Source organism: Amphiura filiformis, unplaced genomic scaffold, assembly GCF_039555335.1.
Source record: "Amphiura filiformis unplaced genomic scaffold, Afil_fr2py scaffold_21, whole genome shotgun sequence".
NCBI lineage: Eukaryota > Metazoa > Echinodermata > Ophiuroidea > Amphilepidida > Amphiuridae > Amphiura > Amphiura filiformis.
The window spans coordinates 1078888-1087750 of record NW_027305485.1 but is presented as its reverse complement, the minus strand read 5'-3'; positions in this window follow the sequence as shown (position 1 = coordinate 1087750).

The window sequence follows — 8863 nt, the reverse complement described above, 5'->3', positions numbered from 1 at the left end:
AATATAACTGGCATGTTGTATTTTTGAGACATTTTTCAAGGTAATTCCTACTCTCAACATTGTCAATAATATTTTTAAAGGCAGCTTATCTATTATTAATATTAAAGGCCCATTCAGTGATTTGCTCATCCGGACGATCGTAAAAATCATCAAAATTTTGGTACCGTACCTTTGTTATTACATAGATGTGCTAAGTCTGCGAATGGTTCAGCCAAAAAGCCGTGTAGGCCTATTTAAGACAAAATAAGACATTTTACACGAATCTGTATTTTTAGATACTGACAGTATCTAAAATTAGCTACAAGTATTTGAATGGCGGGGCTTGAACTTCGTCAGTACTGCTGTTTTCTTCATTTTTTGCCAAATTTGGCATTTCAAAAATACCAAATGACAATTTGAATGACTTAGGCCTATCCTTCTCTTTTAAGCAATTTATAAACAATTTTAATTTTTTAAAATCTTGCATGGGATCACTGAATGGGTCTTTAAGAAATGTGGCGTATCATGTCAAAAACAGACATCTTTTGGACAGCTTATAAATTTGAAGGCTTTCACATAAAGAGCTATTTTGCTCCACAACGCCGTTTTCCCCAATAAAATCGGACATTCCTAAGCGAAGAAATGGAGTTCGGAAGTTAAGGTATTAAAAAATTGGAAATTGAAATATCGTGGGTAAAAAGCTGAAAAGACAAATAAAACCAGAACAGAACAATTTAGAGAACAATAATGAATTAATAATAATGAACAATAATGAATTAAAGAGTTGACAGGAGATTAGGAGTTAATGTTTTCTGCAGTTTCAGTGTACATCTTCTCACCGTTGATGGTTTGGTGGACTGTCATGTAACATGGATGTAGTAAGCCGTGATCCTAAAAATGCCTTTCACATTGACCAAAACTAATTACAAGACCTCTTCTACATTGAGGCTGGCTTTCCCTTTTAAAGGGAATTGTTATTTACCTTTTAAAGTAAACTAGAGACAGTTTCTAGTCATTTTGCAAGATTTCACACCTCTGCGACATTCCGTTCGGAAGAAATGATGTTCTAAAAATCAGCCCGGAGTCACCAAAAGACCCAAATTTCAACATGTTCTTCAACACGCAGAGTTTTGCAGATGTTGGACAGAAAATTGAATGTTTGATGCTAAAAGATACTTTCAGAAAAGTACAAAATATGTGTTTTCATGTTTTGAATATCTTCGATATAGGCCTATTTACATAATTATGTCAAAGTACCCCCCCTTCTCTTTCTCTGTCTTAAAAACAAGGCCTACTGATATTGGCAATTGAAGCAAAAATACAAGTTTTTATGCGTTATTCTGATCTGGTATAAATCTACAGCAAAAACACTCACAAAAGTGATTTTTCATGCTTTTCTTAACGTCACAGACTTGTATTTTTGGATAAATCTAAAAAAATATGTTCCTAAATTTAATCACAAAAGTCATTTAAAGCGTTTGCGAATGAAATAAAATGATTTATTAAAAATTTTGGCCGTTTTTTATTCGCTTTTTGTACAGAAGCGCGTGCAGCCCAACAAACATTGAAAGCCTCTTATAAACGGCAATAGTTATCAAAATCCAATTTTTTACCTTTTAAAGTAAACTAGAGACAGTTTCTAGTCATTTTGCAAGATTTCACACCTCTGCGACATTCCGTTCGGAAGAAATGATGTTCTAAAAATCAGCACGGAGTCACCAAAAGACCCAAATTTCAACATGTTCTTCAACACGCAGAGTTTTGCAGATGTTGGACAGAAAATTGAATGTTTGATGCTAAAAGATACTTTCTAATTTGAATTTTTAGTTGTGAAAAGTACAAAATATGAGTTATCATGTTTTGAATATCTTCGATATAGGCCTATTTACATAATTATGTCAAAGTACCCCCCCTTCTCTTTCTCTGTCTTAAAAACAAGGCCTACTGATATTGGCAATTGAAGCAAAAATACAAGTTTTTATGCGTTATTCTGATCTGGTATAAATCTACAGCAAAAACACTCACAAAAGTGATTTTTCATGCTTTTCTTAACGTCACAGACTTGTATTTTTGGATAAATCTAAAAAAATATGTTCCTAAATTTAATCACAAAAGTCATTTAAAGCGTTTGCGAATGAAATAAAATGATTTATTAAAATTTTTGGCCGTTTTTTATTCGCTTTTTGTACAGAAGCGCGTGCAGCCCAACAAACATTGAAAGCCTCTTATAAGAGAGCGCACCACCATTAAATGCGCCATTGAAATACACAGGAAAGACGCACTTTTGGATCGCGCTCAGCAGTTCAAAAACGTATTTCAGCTATCAAGTTTGGTATCAAATTAAAGCTAATCATGTATAGAATATTATTCTTTCAACGGAACATATTGCTAACCGTCGACTTTTTTCGCTATTTTGCCGCAAAGAAAAAGTATGCAAATTTAACCTTTAAAAAATCTCTCAATTTTCAAAACCGGACATTGTCCAAATTCGCGCCAAAACTCCATCTCTGAAATAAAACATTGGGACTTTTTCTCATATTTTGTCATGTAGACACTTGTCGGAAGCAAATGAGCTGAAAATGGGCAAATTTTGACTATACGTTTTGAAAATAAAGCCGCAACAAGCTCAAATAAGCGGTGGACTATTTTAACCGAATTTCACTGGTACATAAATCGTGGAGTGATTTGGTGGTGCGCCCTCTTATAAACGGCAATAGTTATCAAAATCCAATTTTCGCCAGCCCATTCGGGGCTGGATCTGTTTCAGGTTTGGGGTCAGTTTACTCAAGAGATTATATTTTAGTGGTATTGGAATGATTTTTTTTTAAAACTTTTTGTGGTTAAATTTTTTTTTAAATATTTTAATTCGATTTGTTAGGAAAAGTAAGTATGTTTTGCCGTTTCAACGAACGAAAACGAGTGAGTATTACCAAAGTTATGTTTGAATTAATATGACTTTAAGGTTTTAGGTATAGGCCTAAAATGTAACAATAATAGTTAATATACAGCATCATATGGTCAGCAGAAGAAAAGTATGTCATTTCAGTGTCTTTGACCCGGGGTCCTTGACCACTGAACAGCGTGATAGCATGTTGATAACAGATCTAAGAATCAAAATCTTCATCATATGGACCATATTGATGTCAAAGTAATTATCTATCCTATCCTGTGTTGTTTTATGGATAATAAAATTCCTTTAAAAGGAAAGCCAGCCTCAATGTAGAAGAGGTCTTGTAATTAGTTTTGGTCAATGTGAAAGGCATTTTTAGGATCACGGCTTACTACATCCATGTTACATGACAGTCCACCAAACCATCAACGGTGAGAAGATGAACACTGAAACTGCAGAAAACATTAACTCCTAATCTCCTGTCAACTCTTTAATTCATTATTGTTCATTATTATTAATTCATTATTGTTCTCTAAATTGTTCTGTTCTGGTTTTATTTGTCTTTTCAGCTTTTTACCCACGATATTTCAATTTCCAATTTTTTAATACCATAACTTACGAACTCAATTTCTTCGCTTAGGAATGTCCGATTTTATTGGGGAAAACGGCGTTGTGGAGCAAAATAGCTCTTTATGTGAAAGCCTTCAAATTTATAAGCTGTCCAAAAGATGTCTGTTTTTGACATGATACGCCACATTTCTTAAAGACCCATTCAGTGATCCCAGTGCAAGAGTATAAGAATTTAAATTGTTTATAAATTGCTTAAAAGAGAAGGATAGGCCTAAGTCATTCAAATTGTCATTTGGTATTTTTGAAATGCCAAATTTGGCAAAAAATGAAGAAAACAGCAGTACTGACGAAGTTCAAGCCCCGCCATTCAAATACTTGTGTAGCTAATTTTAGATACTGTCAGTATCTAAAAATACAGATTCGTGTAAAATGTCTTATTTTGTCTTAAATAGGCCTACGCGGTTTTTGGCTGAACCATTCGCAGACTTAGCACATCCATGTAATAACAAAGGTACGGTACCAAAATCACTGAATGGGCCTTTAATATTAATAATAGATAAGCTGCCTTTAAAAATATTATTGACAATGTTGAGAGTAGGAATTACCTTGAAAAATGTCTCAAAAATACAACATGCCAGTTATATTCCGGTCTGAAACGATCAGACAATATTTTAAACATTAATAACATCATAAACCCAAATCGTGAAAAAATCACCCCGGGTAGATTTTTGGCTATTTCTCCATTTACGATCCTGCCCAAAAGTGTCTGCTTTCGATATACCACGTCACAAATACTACACTGCACTGACTGCAGGTTTTAGTTCAAAGGGCATTTCGTGATCCACAGCATCATCCCCTAACTTTTCTCAAAAAAGTTGAGATTTTTATATCACTGGAAACCTCTGGCTACATAATGTTTATGTACAAAATATTTCTTGCAGATTAATTCGTTAGCAAAGTAATCGTGAAATTTGAATTTCGTTCTGGTATACCAGAACAAAATTGCAACACATTGTGTACACATAACCATGCATAACTCGTAAAGGCAAAATCGGAATCAACTGAAATTTTTAGAATAAGCTTTTTTGTGGATATCTACTGAAAATGTCATAAAAAGAGGATGCTAGGATCACGAAATACTCCTTAAATTCGCCATATAACATAATATAAACTCACCTTACATGTACATTTTTTATTTTAAAATAATTTGATATTAATTCGCAATGTATAGTTTACTATATGATAGATGGTGGCAAGAACATTTATAAAGGACTGATTACTCACTGCAATCTTCACTCTTGTGTGTTTTGACTGTAAGTTTATGAATCAAATAAAAAGATAGAAAATAGCTTCACTTACGTTATGTGTCATTTTATTTATAACATAGAAGTTATCAAATTAATAAATTAAGACATAATCTATAAGTGCATGTCAAATGGGTACATTGTTCAATACTATAGGCCTACATGCATAAATTATGCCCATATTATAGCTAGGCCCTAAAAACTTTATTTTGCATCGGATTTTTCCCGTTGAAGATCGTTTCAGACCGGAATATAACTGGCATGTTGTATTTTTGAGACATTTTTCAAGGTAATTCCTACTCTCAACATTGTCAATAATATTTTTAAAGGCAGCTTATCTATTATTAATATTAAAGGCCCATTCAGTGATTTGCTCATCCGGACGATCGTAAAAATCATCAAAATTTTGGTACCGTACCTTTGTTATTACATAGATGTGCTAAGTCTGCGAATGGTTCAGCCAAAAGCCGTGTAGGCCTATTTAAGACAAAATAAGACATTTTACACGAATCTGTATTTTAGATACTGACAGTATCTAAAATTAGCTACAAGTATTTGAATGGCGGGGCTTGAACTTCGTCAGTACTGCTGTTTTCTTCATTTTTTGCCAAATTTGGCATTTCAAAAATACCAAATGACAATTTGAATGACTTAGGCCTATCCTTCTCTTTTAAGCAATTTATAAACAATTTTAATTTTTTTAAAATCTTGCATGGGATCACTGAATGGGTCTTTAAGAAATGTGGCGTATCATGTCAAAAACAGACATCTTTTGGACAGCTTATAAATTTGAAGGCTTTCACATAAAGAGCTATTTTGCTCCACAACGCCGTTTTCCCCAATAAAATCGGACATTCCTAAGCGAAGAAATTGAGTTCGTAAGTTATGGTATTAAAAATTGGAAATTGAAATATCGTGGGTAAAAAGCTGAAAAGACAAATAAAACCAGAACAGAACAATTTAGAGAACAATAATGAATTAATAATAATGAACAATAATGAATTAAAGAGTTGACAGGAGATTAGGAGTTAATGTTTTCTGCAGTTTCAGTGTACATCTTCTCACCGTTGATGGTTTGGTGGACTGTCATGTAACATGGATGTAGTAAGCCGTGATCCTAAAAATGCCTTTCACATTGACCAAAACTAATTACAAGACCTCTTCTACATTGAGGCTGGCTTTCCCTTTTAAAGGGAATTTTTATTTACCTTTTAAAGTAAACTAGAGACAGTTTCTAGTCATTTTGCAAGATTTCACACCTCTGCGACATTCCGTTCGGAAGAAATGATGTTCTAAAAATCAGCCCGGAGTCACCAAAAGACCCAAATTTCAACATGTTCTTCAACACGCAGAGTTTTGCAGATGTTGGACAGAAAATTGAATGTTTGATGCTAAAAGATACTTTCTAATTTGAATTTTTTAGTTGTGAAAAGTACAAAATATGTGTTTTCATGTTTTGAATATCTTCGATATAGGCCTATTTACATAATTATGTCAAAGTACCCCCCCCTTCTCTTTCTCTGTCTTAAAAACAAGGCCTACTGATATTGGCAATTGAAGCAAAAATACAAGTTTTTATGCGTTATTCTGATCTGGTATAAATCTACAGCAAAAACACTCACAAAAGTGATTTTTCATGCTTTTCTTAACGTCACAGACTTGTATTTTTGGATAAATATAAAAAAATATGTTCCTAAATTTAATCACAAAAGTCATTTAAAGCGTTTGCGAATGAAATAAAATGATTTATTAAAATTTTGGCCGTTTTTATTCGCTTTTTGTACAGAAGCGCGTGCAGCCCAACAAACATTGAAAGCCTCTTATAAACGGCAATAGTTATCAAAATCCAATTTTTACCTTTTAAAGTAAACTAGAGACAGTTTCTAGTCATTTTGCAAGATTTCACACCTCTGCGACATTCCGTTCGGAAGAAATGATGTTCTAAAAATCAGCCCGGAGTCACCAAAAGACCCAAATTTCAACATGTTCTTCAACACGCAGAGTTTTGCAGATGTTGGACAGAAAATTGAATGTTTGATGCTAAAAGATACTTTCTAATTTGAATTTTTAGTTGTGAAAAGTACAAAATATGTGTTTTCATGTTTTGAATATCTTCGATATAGGCCTATTTACATAATTATGTCAAAGTACCCCCCCCTTCTCTTTCTCTGTCTTAAAAACAAGGCCTACTGATATTGGCAATTGAAGCAAAAATACAAGTTTTTATGCGTTATTCTGATCTGGTATAAATCTACAGCAAAAACACTCACAAAAGTGATTTTTCATGCTTTTCTTAACGTCACAGACTTGTATTTTGGATAAATCTAAAAAATATGTTCCTAAATTTAATCACAAAAGTCATTTAAAGCGTTTGCGAATGAAATAAAATGATTTATTAAAATTTTTGGCCGTTTTTTATTCGCTTTTTGTACAGAAGCGCGTGCAGCCCAACAAACATTGAAAGCCTCTTATAAGAGAGCGCACCACCATTAAATGCGCCATTGAAATACACAGGGAAAGACGCACTTTTGGATCGCGCTCAGCAGTTCAAAAACGTATTTCAGCTATCAAGTTTGGTATCAAATTAAAGCTAATCATGTATAGAATATTATTCTTTCAACGGAACATATTGCTAACCGTCGACTTTTTTCGCTATTTTGCCGCAAAGAAAAAGTATGCAAATTTAACCTTAAAAATCACCCAATTTTCAAAACCGGACATTGTCCAAATTCGCGCCAAAACTCCATCTCTGAAATAAAACATTGGGACTTTTTTCTCATATTTTGTCATGTAGACACTTGTCGGAAGCAAATGAGCTGAAAATGGGCAAATTTTGACTATACGTTTTGAAAATAAAGCCGCAACAAGCTCAAATAAGCGGTGGACTATTTTAACCGAATTTCACTGGTACATAAATCGTGGAGTGATTTGGTGGTGCGCCCTCTTATAAACGGCAATAGTTATCAAAATCCAATTTTTTACCTTTTAAAGTAAACTAGAGACAGTTTCTAGTCATTTTGCAAGATTTCACACCTCTGCGACATTCCGTTCGGAAGAAATGATGTTCTAAAAATCAGCCCGGAGTCACCAAAAGACCCAAATTTCAACATGTTCTTCAACACGCAGAGTTTTGCAGATGTTGGACAGAAAATTGAATGTTTGATGCTAAAAGATACTTTCTAATTTGAATTTTTGGGGCGCCCTCTACGGAGGCGTCCCACAATATTGGCATGTACTTGTGAGTAGCTTCTAATTTCAGTCTTACTAGATTTACTCCGCAATTGTTGTGCTATTTTGCTAAAATTATGCCCTTGCTCAGAAATAAATCCACAATATGCTTGGATTTTATTTTATTATTGTTTTCTGTTATGCACAGGATAAAATGGTGTGCGTATATTCTTTGTTTAAAAGACAAAATTAATGGATTTGTAAAAACACCAAATAAATCGAGACCTTTGACCTTTGTAACCACTTTGACCTTTGTAACCAGTTTACCGCCTCTTAGAACCCGATAGACGGTGACCAACACTTTGGATTACAATAGCCTAATCTGAATGGCATAGTCCAATAAGCTCAAATAAACAATCATAGTGCAAAATTTGACCTAACTTGCAGAGTATGAGTTTTTGTACCCAAAGTTTCAAAGTCAGGCATCTTATCAAGATCAAGATAGTGATAGTGACATAACAATTAACACGCTTATCTTACCAAGGTCTTATCTATCTGCATGGGGTAATTGGAAATTATGGTGTAGCCTATTTGTTTTAAGGATGAAACAACTGGCTCCTTTTGCATGGAAATTAGAACAAATTACTATACAAGCTGTATCAAAAAGTTTGGTACCCAGCAGTTTTGATAGTAATTGAAAAGCCTGGTTCTTCCAAATGCAATACCGGGTCCCCCTTAAAATGATAAAATGATCAGACCATAAATCTTTTGTGACTGTTTATGACATTAATCAACAAATTATGCGGATCCTAGATGTGTCGAGGATGTTATGTTTATGAACAAAACGTTACGTTTGTATTTTCAACATTGTTAATCATTGCTACGTGTATGTTAACAAATGAAAGTTCTGTAATTATTTTAATTCTTCAATGCTAAGTTAGTAAGTATTCTT